Source organism: Suricata suricatta, chromosome 8, assembly GCF_006229205.1.
Source record: "Suricata suricatta isolate VVHF042 chromosome 8, meerkat_22Aug2017_6uvM2_HiC, whole genome shotgun sequence".
NCBI lineage: Eukaryota > Metazoa > Chordata > Mammalia > Carnivora > Herpestidae > Suricata > Suricata suricatta.
In genome coordinates, this window is record NC_043707.1 from 136995479 (window position 1) to 137011024 (window position 15546).

At 46.9% G+C, this 15546-nt stretch overlaps 1 protein-coding gene across 1 annotated transcript in view; it reads right to left on the reverse strand.

The window, feature by feature from the left end:
• CAMTA1 (calmodulin binding transcription activator 1) overlaps positions 1-14482 on the reverse strand; it is a 481480-nt gene extending 466998 nt beyond the window's left edge. Inside the window, exon 1 of the mRNA XM_029949848.1 lies at positions 14445-14482. The gene's annotated coding sequence lies outside the window, so the exon portion shown is untranslated. The remainder of the gene's footprint in view (positions 1-14444) is intronic.
• Positions 14483-15546: the final 1064 nt, after the last annotated feature.

Sequence of the window (15546 nt, forward strand, 5' to 3'; positions counted from 1 at the left end):
AGGACAGATACCATATGTTTGCACTCATAGGTCTAACAGGAGAAACCTAACCGAGGGCCATAGGGAGGGGAAGGGGGAAAGAAAGTTGGGGAGAGAGAGGGACACAACCATGAGAGACTATTAGATACTGAAAACGAACCAAGGGCTGAAGGGAGAGGGGGAGGGGAGAAGGGGGTAATGGTCATGGAGTGGGGGCACTTGTGGGGAAAACCACTGGGTGTATTATGGAAACCAACTTGACAATAAACTATAAAAAAAATACTGAATCCAAAAGTCACCTGGGGAGTGTCCTCACCTTCAGTATGGTTTATTATCCATTTGAAATACTGACTTGTTTATCAATGTCAAAAGTATATAAAAATGTATCTCCAGGAATCTCACCCATCTTCTGTCCCACCACCACGCACCTGTCCTTACAACCCCGGGCCAACTACCTGCCTAGGTAATCAGTCTCCTCAGATTCTAGTTTACCCTTCCTAGAATTCTTTTTTGCCCAAACACATGGATATGTATATATTTTCTTGTTTAACCTTCATTACACCATAGTAGCATATGCAAAGTGTTCTTTTAATGGCTCTGTTTAGGTAGATTTTTTATACCATAAAATTCACTCACTGTAGGTGTACATTCTGATGAGTTTTAATGAAAGTATATACTGTGCTATCACCACCATCCAGTTGTGTAACACTCTATCACCCCCGAAAAGTACTCTTGTGTCCATCTGCATTCAGTCCCTGCCCCCACCCCCCAAAGACACTCTTCCCCGCTTGGTTTCATCACTTACCACCCTATCCTGAAAGTCCCCCACATCAGTTCACAGAGACCTTCCTCCTTCCTTCGACAAGTGCATAGTCTCCATTGTATGTACGCACCAATGATTATTCAACCACTCCTTCATGTTTGGACATCAGATTGCTTCCAGTATCCTCCAATACTATAAATACTTCTGGAAGGAATAATCTTGTCCATGAGTATTTTCATTCTTTTGAGGTATATCTTCAGGGTTAACTCTTAGAAGTAGAATGTCTGTGGGGCATCTGGGTGGTTCAGTCGGTTGAGTGTCCAACTTCGGCTCAAGTCATGATCTTATGGTTTGTAAGTTCAAGCCCCACATCAGACTCTGTGCTGACAGCTCAGAGCCTGGAATCTGCTTCTGATTCTATGTCTGCCTCTCTCTGCCCCTCTCCCACTCACACTCTGTCTCTCTCTCTCTCTCTCTCTCTCTCTCTCTCTCTCAAAACTAAATAAACATTAAAAATAGTAATAATTTTTAAAAAAGAAGTAGGATGTCAGAGTCAAGATGTACATGCGTGGGGAGTGGTGATAAATACTGCCAAGTTTCCCTTCGACATGGTTGTGCCCATCTTCATCCTCACAGCAATGTATGTGAGTGCTTGTTTCCCCACAGCTTTGCCAACAGATGTGTTGTTGAGTTTTTTCTTGTTTGCCAAACTGACGGGCGAAAAATGGTATCTCAGAGTCCATTTAATTTGTATTTCTCTAATTATAATCAGGTTGAACATCTTGTCATATGTTTCCAGGCCACCTGCATTTCTTTTATGTGAATTATCTTTTTCCAATTTCTTAAAATTCACTTTAAACTAGAACAACAACAAAATGCACAAAACACTTACTTCACCCATTTCCCTGCCTCCCGTGCCCACCTCTGACAACCACAAATCACCTCTCTGTATCTATGTGTTATCTTTTCACGTCTCCTGCCCACTTTTCTCTCATGCTCCATGTCCCCTGGTTTTAACAGCTCTTTATATAGTCAAGATATTAACCCTTTACAATGTGATGTATGTCGTAAATATTTTCTCACACGTTTCATTTACATTTGACTGTGCTTATGGTGGTCTGATTTGAGGGTTTTGCCAAGTCAAAAGTGTTCAGTTTTACATAATCAAATGTTTCAATCTCTTCTTTTACTAAATCTAGAAATTGAGTCATGATCAGAAAGCCTTTCCCTACAACCATGCTATGGGGGAAATTTGCTCAGGTTTACCTGCAGTACTTTCACGATTTTGTTTTTCGTATTTGGATCTCAGATCCCATTTGGAGTTTATTCTTGGACATGGTGTAAGGTAGACATCCAGTTTTCTCTTTTTCTGAGGAGCTAGCCAGGAGTCCCAGAACAATGCACTGGAGTTCGTCTGCTCCATGATGTGAGACGCCACCTTTACCAACACTAAATCGCTGTGTTTTGTTGGCTCTACTTCTGAACTTCACTCTCAGTTCTACCACTGTTTCATCTGCTCAGGCAACAGTACCACACTAGTTTAATTAGAGAGGATTTATAGTTCATTTTAATGCATGGTAGAGCTAGTCCCTCTAGTATCTTTTATTTTTCAAGATTTTCATGAATATCACATGCTTGCTTTTTCATATGAACTGAAGTATCAACTGTCTAGCTCCATAAGAAAAAGCTTATTGGTGTTTTCACCAGGATTGAGTCAAGTCATAAATTAACTTTGGAAAAACTGGCTTTTTTACGATGTGAAGTCATCTTACGCAGGTCCAAAGAATGTCTTTCTACTTGCTCTATTTGCTTTAAAGTGTTCCTGTTAGAGGCTTTGCCCCTTCTTGCTAAGTTTATTTTTAAGTATTTTGTCCTCTCTGCTGCTATTGTGTCTTCTAACTGCTTCTTATTTATGTATAAGAAAGCTATTGATTTCTATATGTCAGTTTTTCATCCTGCTACCTGAGTGATTTTATCGCTTGATTTACTTTTATCTTTGACTCTCTCAAGGGCTCTCCCAGTATATTATCATATTCTGTGCAAACCAAGGTAGTTTTGAGTTTTCTTTTCCAAAACTCATGCCTCTAATTGGTTCTTCTTATCTAATTTCTAATACCTCCAGTACAGTTGGATGACAGTAGTGGAGATAATGGGCATCCTTTCCCTAATACTGATCTTTTGGAAATTCCTCTAATGTTTCCCCATCAAATAAGATGTCAACTGTAGAATTCAGGCCAGTAAATTATTTTACCCTGTTAATAAGTATCCATCCATCCTTGTTTTCTTAAATGATATATAAGTCAAGGTTTCTCAGCATCTGGTGAGGTAATCGTATGATTCCCCCCCTTAAATGTATTATTATATTAATATAGTTCCTCATGTTAAACCATCCTTGCATTCCTAAAAATAAAATACCATTTGGTCATGGTGCATTGATTTCTTAATGTTGTACTGGGTTCAGTTTATGAATACTTTGTTTAGCCGTTTTGCTTTGATATTAATAAGTGATACTATTCTGTAATTTCATTTTTGCTTGCTTCAGAAAAATTTAGGCATCCATGTTATATTTGCTTTTAAAAAAGGACCAGAATGTATGTCTTTATTTTTCAATACTTTGAAACAAGTCAAAAAGAATGGAGAATATCTAGTCTTTGAAAGTTTGGTAGAATCCCCCTGTGAAACCATGTAGGTCTGGTGTTTTTATGGGAGACTCGTTCTTGAGTGATCTTCTCTGGATATTTTATGGAAATTGGCTTAGTTAAGCTTCTTGTAACAAAGGGAGCTAATCTGGTTACTGTATTTTACCTAGGTTTTCATACGTATTTTTATAGAGGTCTTTGAAATGGTCTCATAACGGATTCAGTTGCGTCTGTTTCCATGCTATGCACCCCTTGTCGCTTCTTATTTTGTACATTTGTGCTTTCTCCCCATTTTTGTTAGCAACAGCTGTTTTGTTCACTTTGTGAATATTTCCAACCATATTTTTGAGTTACTAATTACATCTGCTCTATCTCTGTTCTGTGGCTTATTTTCTTTCTCTTATTTACTTTGTGGTTCTTTTCCTAGATTTTGAACTGAGAATTTAGTGTATTCCTTTTTTATTAATAAGAGTGTTTGGGCTTGTGAATTTTCATCTGATCCTAGTGTATCTATATATTCTGCTCAGTAGCATGTCCAGTATCATTATCTCTTTTTCATTTTCAATGTATTTGTTTTCCCCCTTTCACCCAAGAGTTTATTAATAGAAAGTTTTTTAAACTTCCAGATGAAAGTGTCATTTTGGTTTTGCTTTTTGTTAATGCCCAGTTTTAGTACTTTATGATCAAAGTATTGTAACATTCTACTTTATAGGATGTACTGAAGTTTTCTTTGCAACCTAATATATGACACATCTTTTGCAAATGTTCCATATGCACTTAAGAAAAAAGTAGAGTCTGTATTATGATAGCATAAACTTACACACACGCATACATACCTCCATAATATCTGCTTCATTAATTATGTTGTTTTTCTTCACTTGATCTGTGTTATGCTGAATGTGGTTATGTTAAAAACCTCCCATTATTAGCATGTTTCTATCTATGTCTCCTTGTTTCTTTGTGGTTTCTGCTTTATAGTGATGGTTTCTATGTTACTTTGTGCACAGCTATTCACAACTGTTACATATCTATTTTGAGTTATTATGAACTCCCTTTTTCCTGGATGCAGGAATTAAGCACCTGCTATGTGCAAAATAATGTCCATACCATCATCTATTCTTCCATGTACTTGGGAGCAGTGGCCACAAGGACACAGAAATGCCTGGCCTTGGTCATGAAGATACCTGAGGCTACAGCACAGGGATTCCTCACTTAGGGCACCTTTCTTTACTCTTTCCTTAGCTGTTCTAGAAAGAACTCAGGGTTCCTTGTCTGGTCACACCTGTCCGCTCTGCCAACATACCAAACAGGACCTCCGTAGCCAAAGCCAAGCAACCTACTGGGGCTGCATGGATGCTTGCAGTCCAACTGTGTTTTTAAAAGATGAATGCAACACGAACCAAGGGAACCTCTGAGGCTATGATTCTTGACCCTCAGCACCTGAACTTGTGCAGCTAAATGGTGGCAAGACATCTATAGAGAAAGCCTAGGGGAGCTTCCTTCTGCAAGGCCCCGCCCCCTGGCTCCTCCACAGGATCCTTTCCCTTCGGGTCTCTAGGGAACACCCTCCCTGCCCACTCAGGGAACCAACAACCTTGGTAGAAGTGGCAAAGCAGAGAGGTGCCCTCTGTGAGCACAGAAAGCATTTTGGAACCAAAGCCAGCAGCCCTTGGCTGAGAGTCAAGTCAGGATGTAAATGCAAGGAGAACCAGCAACTTCATTGATTAGCAGAGTCCCAGACAGCCCCAAGTGAACCTGGGGTTAATCAGCAGGCTAGGGGAGGAGGTGTGGCTTAGTTCAATGCCATTAACACATGCTCCCTCCTTGCCCCAGCACACAGTCAAAAATGTTATGTAGAATTTTCCGGCCTAATTACAAATGCTGAGCTTTCATTTGGTAGGCAATTAATAGGCACTAGAATAGAAATCAGGGCAGAGACACAAACGGGATACCTGTCCACAACCTTTGAAAAGAACCTTTTACAAATATTAGCAGAGATGCAGCCTACCCAGGGGCATGGGTGGAGAGTAGGATCTTTCCGGCCCTCCCACACTCTGTACCAGTTTAGTAAGCCTGGGTGTGGAGAGAGAGGAGCAAAGCCATTGGAGAGAGAGTAGACTCTTGTCTTTTTGAGGTGTTCAAGCCTTGTCCTCAGTGGGACTTCACAAGAAGAGAAGGGAGTCTATGTGGGGGAAGCCTCAGTGTGGGGGAGGAGTTACTGTGGGGGGAGGAGCTTTCATGTGTGGGAGGGGTCTCGGCATGTGGGAGGGGTCTCTGATGTGAGAGAGCCTCAGTGTGCGGGAGGAGCTTCTGTGGCGGGAGGGGTCTCTGTGGGGGAGGAGCTTCCTGTGTGGGTGGGATCTCAGGGTGTGGGTAGAGCCTAGCCTATCGCCCTGCTGGTCCCAAGTATCCACTGTGCGGGTACTCACCGCTATGTTTTCCTCTTCTGCTTCCTGGGTGTGCTACCGAACAGTACTTCCCAGCCCTTTGCAGCTGTGCACTCATGTGACCGACCTCTGCCCAATGGAACGTGTCACCAGCGATGGATGCCACTTCCAGGCCTCGTCCATGACAATTTCTCCCCTGTGGATTGTCCATCTTCATTTGCCCTCCTGCGGGGAGGGAGAGCTCAGCCTTGACTTTAATGGCACCATATGGTGGAAGGAGCCCAGGCCCCTCAAGGACTGCACGGTACAGCCCCCACCCCACCAGCTGCATTGGACTAGGACGGAGGCCAGCACACCACACCTGCAAACCACATCCGGCCCACCCCCCGTTTTGTAAATCATGTTTTATTGGGACACAGCCTTTTCGATGCACTGTTGATAGCCGCCTTCACACTACCAGGGCAGAGAACTTACGGTCCACACAGTGAGCACGTTTACTACCCGGCCTTTTGCAGAAAAACTGTATCAGCCACTGGACTAAGGAACAAACAATACGTTTTTTGTTACATGAACCCCCTGCGATTTGAGGGTTGCTCCCACAGTTAACCTACCTAAATTCACTTATATATGCAAGTTTCCTTGACAAAAAGTCTTGGGCAGAGTGGACACCACTCAAATCAGTGACACATGCAATGGGCCACCCAAGAGGGTCTGTGGTGCTAGTACGGTCATTGTGGTGCTAGAAATCGACTGAGCGACCAGGTCTGGGTTCCAAACACCACTCTGCAATGAAAGGAATCAGGGCCCCACGGAGAAATGACTGATTCTAGGGCTGCGGTGGCAAGGACGCAGAGGAGCCCGGGCTGGCCAGAAAGTACGGAAGTACTAAGAAAACTCCTCAGTGATGTAGATATGTCAGTGTGGCCACAGGAGACAACTGGAAGATGGAACAATGGCCCGAGGATGGAACAATGTGAGCCACAGAATAAAGCCGCGTTGAATGCCACATCCCCAAAGCATAAAACAGAAATCTGTGAGTTTATATTGATAGAAATCAATGGCTGAGTGGATAAATAAATACATAAATAAGGAGACAAATTTCCCATGCAGAAGAATTCCAAATAATTTATGTTGATCTTCTGGTCTGAAGGGGTAGAGCCTCCAATCCTTTGGAAGAAAGGAACCAGGGCCTCAAGTGCAGGCTGCAGAGGGACTTCCTCTCAAGAGGACAGTATGGAGGGGGACAGGTGACAAAGAGGAACTTACAGCACGGACACCTGCCAAACACCACCTCAGCCAGGTGACCGAGGTCACATCAACAGTGCTGAGTCACGGTGACAGAAGGCAGCCTCGCTATGTCATGATGAGAAGGGCACTGTACCCTGTGGGTCCTCCCAAAACCGGCCACCCAGTCCGACCATGAGAAAAATAGCCAGCAAATCCCAATTGGGCGACGTCCCACAGGACCCCTGACTAGTCTTCCTCAAGAGTCAAGGTCATCGAAACCAAGGAAATTCTGAGAAACTGTCACAGCTAAGAGCCTAAGGAGACAAGACAACTGAATGCAATGTGGTGTCCTGAGTGGGATCTTAGAACAGGAAATCTGGATAAAGCATGGATTTTAGCTAATGATAATGTATCAATATCACTCCATCAGTTATAACGAATTCACCATTCTACTGTAGGATGTCAACAACAGGGGAGACAGAGTGGAATATGGGTATGAGCCCAACAGCTTTTCTGTAAACCTAAAACTGATCAAGAAAACAAAGTTCATGTTTAAAAAGTCGTGCTGCGTCCTCGGTTGCATGAGATGCACACTCAATATGTAACTTGCACATCTCAATCCTCAGCAAGACGAAGGTGAATATTTTTATAGAATGAGTTAGGAAGTGGTCCCTCTGTTTCTATCTTTTGACAAAGACTGTAACGAATTAGTATAATTTCTTTCTTAAAGGTATGGCAGAATTCACCTGTGGACCCATATGGGCCTGGTGTTTTCTGTTTGGGAAGGTTATTAATTTTTTATTCAATTTCTTTAATAGCAATAGGCCTATTCAGAGTGCCTATTTCTTTTTGTGTGAGTTTTATCAGATTGTGTCATTCAAGGTTTTGGTTCATTTCATCTAGATTATCAAATTTGTGGTCATAAAGCTATTCATAATATTCCTTTATTATCCATTTCATTCCATGGAATCAGCAGTAATGTTCCCTCTTTCTTTCCTGGTATTAGTAATCTGTGTCTTCTTTCTTCCTTAGGGTTTATCTATTTTATTGATCTTCTCAAAGAACCTTTTATTTCTTTGATTGTCTCTGTGGATTTCCTGTTTTCAATTTCAGGTGGGGATTTTTATGATCTTCACCTGAGAGGTGAGAAAATCGAGTTCGGGTTACCTCACGGGAGACCTGAGGTGACCTGACTGTTGCTACAGTTCACACTTATTTTTTACAGACTCTTTTTTTAACAAACTTATTTGTGTGTGTGTGTGTGTGTGTGTGTGTGTGTGTGTGTGTGTGTGTGTGAGAGAGAGAGAGAGAGAGAGAGAGAGAGAGAGAGAGAGAGAGCACTAGTGGGAGAGACGGGCAGAGGAAGAGAGAGCAAGAGCCCCAAGCAGGCGCCACACTCAATGTGAAGCCCGATGTGGGACTCGAAACCACAAACCATGAGATCATGACCTGAGCCAATATCAAGAGTCTGACACACAATCAACTGAGCCACTCAGCCGTCCCCAGTTCACATTTTATCACATACTATGCTGCTTCCCAGTCCGCCCCTTCTGCCAAAGCTTTCTATTAAATATGACATGCCAGGACCCAGTGCCCAGAGCAGACACCCAGAGAGGGGTCCCGGACAGTCAGCCTCGGGATCAGCTTGTCCCCACCCCTGACCCAGGCCGATGGGGAAAAAGGGCAAATGAGCTACCAAGTCAGAAGTAGCTGAAACAGGGGCACCTGGGTGGCTCAGTCAGTTAAGCGTCTGCCTCTAGGTGTCAGCTCAGCCGTGATCTCATGGTTCGTGGTTCGAGACCCTCATCGGGCTCACTGCTATCAGCACAGAGCCTGCTTCAGATTCTGTGTCTCCCTCTCTCTGCCCCTCCCCTGCTCACTCGCGCTCTCTCTCTCTCAAACATAAATAAATAAACATTTTAAAAAGCGTAGCTGGAACAGGCAGCCATGTGGCTGGACTCCAAGGGCGCTTGGGCTCCCAGGTGTCCACCCTGACCCCAAGGCCCGAGGCCCCCACTGACCGCGCAGGCTCTCTGAGGCACTCTCGAGCAAGCGCCCAGCCCCCGGAGAGGCCCCTCACAAACACTCCAAGCAAGGGGAGGAGTGAGCAGCACTCCCCTGGGCGTTTGCGGTTCCCAAGATCCTCTCGGTGACCCTAGGGGCAGTCTTCTGTAAGCACAGGACTCCAAATGCCCCTGAATTTGGGTGTTTCTTCGCTCTGGTTCTGCCCCCACACCTGTCCCCTGCCGTGGCTGACAACGCCAGGGCCAGGCACATCTCACTCCAAGAAACAGACTCTTGACTGTGGAGAACAAACTGGTGGGTCCCAGAGGGGAGGAGGGCAGGGGGGACGGGTGAGAGAGGGGATGGGGGTTCAGGAGGGCACTTGTGATGAGCGCCAGGTGATGTACGGAAGCAGTGAATCACTACATTGTACACCTGAAACTACTACAGTAAAACCTTGGTTTGCGAGCATAATTCGTGTCCGAAACATGCTTGTGTTCAAAGCACTTGCTTATGAAAGTGAATTTCAAGAGCCATCAGTCCAGTTGTGATCATGACATTCAGCATCACGTCCGGCTTGGACTGTGAGCCATCGCTCGTTTATCACGTTACCATTGATTAGGAAGGTTCGCTCGTCTTCGGGACACTCGCAGCACAAGTTACTCGCGATCCAAGGTGTTACTGTGTGACATCGTGTGTTAACTGACTGCGGTGAAGAGAAAGGTTTTAAAAGAGAGAATCCTTGCTGCAAAAATCTCATGTTCTCAAACACAGCAGGGCTGGCTGCCCACATTACAAGAGGATTCCATGATTTTCCGTAATCCCCACCCTACCCCTGTGTCCAGCGAGGGGGAATCTGAAGTCGGAACAGACAAAGGAGGGTGTGCACACCTAGGGTCGGTGGCAGGAGCTGTGGCCCCCGGAGGGAGCGTCAAGGTCCCCTCAGGTCAAGGGCAGCCCCTCAGGGAGTGGCCCTCTGGGTCCACCCCAGGGTTTGCCTATAGATCATTAATCCCACAAGGAAGGGGGGAGAAACTAATACCAAAGTGCCAATACAAGACCAATAACAAGGAAGATGGTATATTTAGGAGTCCTAGTGTTTGTGGGGGAGAAAGAGTTTTCCCCGACACCCAGCTTTCTGAAGCCGAGGCGGCCGCAAGTGGAGCTTCCCAGTCCAGGACATGCGTACGGGGGGCCCCGTTTGCTCCCGCAGCTGCCGCTGCACCGGAAGACCGTGGATGCTCCCCAAGCAGGGTTTGCACCAAGGCGTTACTCAGTGAGCCGCGGCGTGACCCGGAGCCTGACTTGGGACACGGGCGGCTGCGTGACCCACGACAGCGCTGCCAGCTCTGGGCTCAGCAGGGAGTGGCTTTTGCAAAGGAAACCGCACCAGACAGAAGAGGAGCTCTCTGGGTGACACTGAGGCGGGAGCAGGGTCACCCTCAGCCCCTCCCTCGCCCGGGGTGACTCCAGCAGCGCTTGGGTCCTGCCACGGAGCCCCCTGAAATCCATGGGTTTAGCAGCCAGGACACCGCTGGGCAAAGCTGCGTGTTTCCACATAGCAGCGTGAGCTTGAGAAACTCATTTTTCGTTGGCAGCCCTCAGTGTGCTCGTATTTAAAATAGTCATATCCCTGACACATGCCTCCATCCATCCACGAGCATTTACTGAGCACCCACTACGTGACGAGCCCCCAGAATAACCAAGCTGAATACAACTCAGGCAAGTAAATGTGTCTACGTGCAGGACGAGAGGCCCGTAGGAACCCAGAATGGCAGGGCACCAAGGGGCAGCAGGTGCTAGGGAGGGGGGATTTAGGACAGAGGGGGAGGATTCTGAGGTGTGTGCGCGTGCGCATGCATACACATGCGCACATGGACACGCACACAGGCACGTGCACACACGCACGTGCACACACACACCCGCATGGCCCAGACCAAGATCCTAGTTCGTGACTTCAGCCTCCACCGGGACCAGACAGTAATGCCTCCCCACAGGTCTGTGCCGAGGACAAAGGGAAACGGAGCCTGGGAGCGGGTGCCCCCGGGGCAGGGCCCCCCAGCCTGGCAGCCGGGCTCTGCTACAGCCTCGTGGGCCAGAGAGAGTGGGCAGCCCCTCAGGGCACCCCATTTACCCCGCCTTCGAAAAGAAAGCGCATTTTGGGAAGGCTGGGATTCCACATTTTAATTCCGATTACGGCTTAATACGACACAGAGACCATTTGGCGTGGTGCCTTTCTGCTGAATGTATGAACATTTTAATGGAATTGGATTATCACGCACATGTGTGGCCAACTGTTCAAACAAGACGCTCTCTCTGGCTGTCTTGGAGAGCCGAGCTGGGAGGGGGAGAACAGAAAACCGAGGGCTAGTGATTCCGGTACAGGACATTCCTGCACCGGGAGCAACGCCGCCATTGTTTTAGGGACGTGCAGCTCACGTCCCCGTGACACATTCCGTGGCCCTAAAACCCTCACCAGCATCAGAGCCAGAGGTCAATGACTCTGTCTGTTGGTCTTCCCAGGGTGTCCACAGGGACAACAGGGAACACCTGGACACATGAAAGGTGCCAACATGGAGGCACGTGCTTCGTCACCCAGGCCAGAGTGTGGGTGTCTTTCCTTTCCCGCTCTCTCCTGCCTCCCTGTGACACACACGTACACACGCACGCCAGGGAGCGCTGGCAGCACTGATGGAATGGTTTTCTAAATGACTGTAGAGTTATGATATATGAAATTCTTTCCGATTTTCTAAATTATTTTCCAAAAATAATTTAGAAAAGCACCACATGCGAATCCTAGGGAGAGATAGAGGCTGGATGCCCCAGTGTGATGGAGGGGAGAGCCGGAGAGCCACCGACCTGGGGCTGTCCTGTGTCCCCTGTGGCTCCCTCCCGTGTGCGCTCCACCCCGGGGAATGCGCTCCCAGCACACCCGGCCTCCCAGGCTCCCCACACTCAGGGAGAGAACCCGCCTCCTCCCTCCCGCCTGGCCCCTGCAGGAGCAGCAGAATCACCAGAACTGGCCCCCCCGCTCCCAGTCTGCTCCCCAGGTGTCCCCTCAGGAGCAGTGGCCCAGAGCTCAGGCCGGTGCTCCTGATGCTCCCGGTCTGGGAGGTGGAGGTGTGCTCTCTGCGCCGCTCCTGGCTTTCCCTCTGGAACCTTCCAGTCGCACACAGGGCTCTCCGGGTTACCTCCTCCCTCGCCCAGGGCCCTTGTAAACAGAGACTTCTTGAAAAAGGGCCGTGCGTGTTTTTATGTGCCCAAGATTTATGGGAATAATTAAGAAATTTGATTACAATTCCGTTGTAGCTGTTTACTTGGAGAACAACCCCCTCTCCCGAACACTTCCCCACACTGACTAATGCGCTAGAGCTTTCTTTTTTTAAGGCATAAATTTTCCTTGTTGATACTGACTTCGTATAGTGGTTGCAGCTGGGCTGTTTCTACTGAGTTTCTAATCCAATAAGTTCTGCAGAAGAAGAATGGTACTACCGTTTTCACTACTCAGTACAGAGCAGCTCCTTCAGGGGACAGAGGGCCCGGCCAGCCTCCTTCCCATGAATCCTCAGGAGCGGGAGACGGGGAGCCAGGAAAAAAAGCATGTTAACCCACTAGAGGGTCTGACGGTCACGATCACAAGGAAACGGACCCAGGACAAGGCAGAGCGCCCAGATGCACTCTGGAGGGTGGCAATGAGGAAACCTCAGTGACCAAGGTGACCCGCAGGAAGGCTGGGTCCCTCGGGGTCCTGCTGGGCCCTGCTGGGTTTTGCAGGAAGGAAAGTCTACTCCGATCTCCCTCCCTCCCCCCTCCCTACCAACCGAAGGATCACATAAAGAAGTCTAGAGACAAATATATTTTAAAATTTATTCTCTGCTGTCCTGCGTGGGCACCAAGATGTAGAGGGGGCCTGACACTAATGGAGACCCTACTGCCAAGCTCCTTCTATCTTATTTATCCGCACGACTCCATGATGTAGGGATTTCAATTCTTCCGTTTTGGCGAATGCACCCAGGGTCCCAGGTCTGGGGAGTGGAGAAACTGGAAGTCAGACACGGACCCTCCGGAGGACACGGGGCAGGGAAGTGCTGTTTGCGCCCCTCTAAGGACAGCAGAAGCCGAAGGGAATGAAGGGGCAGCATCCTGAAGCTGGTGATTCTGAGTCTTGCCGCTGAGCCCTCTCCCACACAGGCTGTCACCAGCTGCACTTTGGCACAGGATGGATGGACAGAGCTGGCCCATCCTCCCCCAGGCACTGGAGAAGGAATCTAATTTTAGCTCACAGAGCCTGAAATTGCTAGTGCAGAAGAAGATCATTAAACACTTGGCTGTTCCCAACCTAGGGGGTCACAGCCGGAGAGTCTGCAAAGGCCCACAATGTAAGGGGCCGACGTGATCGCATCACCGTCCCTCACACCTCCCTATGCAGGGCCCCAGGGATGCCAGCCACTCATGGGTGCTGTCCCAGGGAACAAACGTCTGTCCCACTGCTGACTACAGGTGTCCGGCCACTGCCCAGGGAAGGCCTGGAGAGAATGAAGCCACCGGGTTGACAAGGGCATGGCAGCCTTGTGAGACACTTGTTTGGGGACCAACGAGGAATCCCAAAGCTGGCTCCCCCTCACCCGAGGTGCACGCACAGAAATCCAGGCTCTGATGTGCTGATTAAGTCCCCCAGCACTCTGGCCTCCCACGCTGAGCTCTGTGATAATTCTGAGTTCAGCGGCTTCCTCCTTCTACAGATCCGTCATGCTGGCGGCTGACGCACCCCATACCCTCATCTCACCAAAGTTCTTCTGGATTAAAACGCAACAGAGAAGAGTTCTACCCCCATTGCCTTCAACCTGAACCTCTCCCGTGACGACAGAAAACAAAATGTTGGGTGAGCAGGGAGAGTGAGAGGAAAGGAAAAAATACCAACCCAAATGCCCGTCAGTGGGTGGACGGGTAAACAAAAGGAGGCTCTTCCGTGCGATGGAATATTAGGCAGCCCAAAAAAAGGGAATGCTGTTGTGCCACGTGGGGCAACGTGGATGATTTGAAATATGTGCCAAGTAGAAGAAGCCAGACCCAAAGTCACATGTTCTATGATTCCACTTACATGAAATGTCCAAGGTAGGTAAATCCGTGGAGACAGAAATCAGATGAGCATCTCCAGGGGCGAGGGAGAGAGGGAATGGGAAGTAGCTGGTTCGTGGGCTTGGGGGTTTGCTTTGGAGTAATGAACGTAGTTTAGAACTAGACAGACGTGGTTGTACAACATTGTGAACGTGATCCGTTATACTTAGTTGTACTTAAAATGGTTAATTTTATGTTATGTGAATTTCACCTCAATTAAAATTTTTAAGGGGTGGATTTGACTGGGGGAGGAGGGAATCATTCACAGGAAACAGATCCTAAGGGCAGACACTATTTCGGTCCAGTCTGTACCTGTTGACCACTTACTCATTGTCGGCCTTGTGTCCAACACAGGTGACGACAGAGGCCACAGGAATTGAAGCGACCCTAACAGAGCGCAGCGAGGAGATAAAAAGTTCACCCTGGATCAAAGAGTGGAGAAAAGGGATGGTCACAGGCTTTCTGGGCGGGGGGAACAGCACCAGCGAAGGCAGAGTCAGGAATGCATGTGGCCGTGTTTCTAAATTAACACGATTGAACTATTTGTAATAGCTCCCTGCTGCTGAAAATGATAGATGTGATTCCAACCTTCTTCGAACTGGTCACTGGACAAATGGAATGAGGAACAAGCTGTATTTTCCTCTGGTTCCAGGAGAACGAGTTGAAAACAAATTTGTCAAGAAGTGAAGTCGTCAATAAAAGAAAGCTTTGACAGAAAGTCAAGGGGAAAGTGACAAATCCACCATTAAAAATGGAAGATTTTTTAGCACAGTTTTCTCAGTTTTTTGTAGATCAAATAAAAATGAAAATCATAAGGATGGAGAAATTTTGAATGGCACAATTAACAAGCTTGACCCAAGACATATTTGGAACATTGCACCCACTGAACAGAAAATACATATTCCATGTTCCACATTCACTGGAACCAATAGCGGGTCTCAAAATTTTCAGAAGGACCAGCATCATATAGATGATGCTCTCCAAATAACAGTTAATTATAGTAGAAACCAAAAATTCAATGAGAAACCAGTAACAAAAAGATGCTAGAAATATCCCTGTAAGTTTGGAAGTTAATAAGCCAGCTTTAAACAACTCAAAAAGTAAAACATAATAACAGTTATAAAATATTTAGAAATGAATGATAAATAAAACACTACACATTAAGATGTACAGGACGTGGCTAACACATAGAGGGGAATGTACGCGTTCAAATGTTCATACAGAAGAGAAGGAAGGCTAAAAGTTAATGAGCCAAGCTTCTAATCTAACACAGGAAAGTAGAACACAATATAAAAGAAAAATGAATAAAGTAAGAAACATATGAAAAAGATATGAAGAGCAAAGTGAAAAGTTTGTTCTTTGAAAAGAACAATCCCATTGACAAAATCCTGATGGAAAAGGATGCTGGGATCAGAAGGAAAGAGCAGAA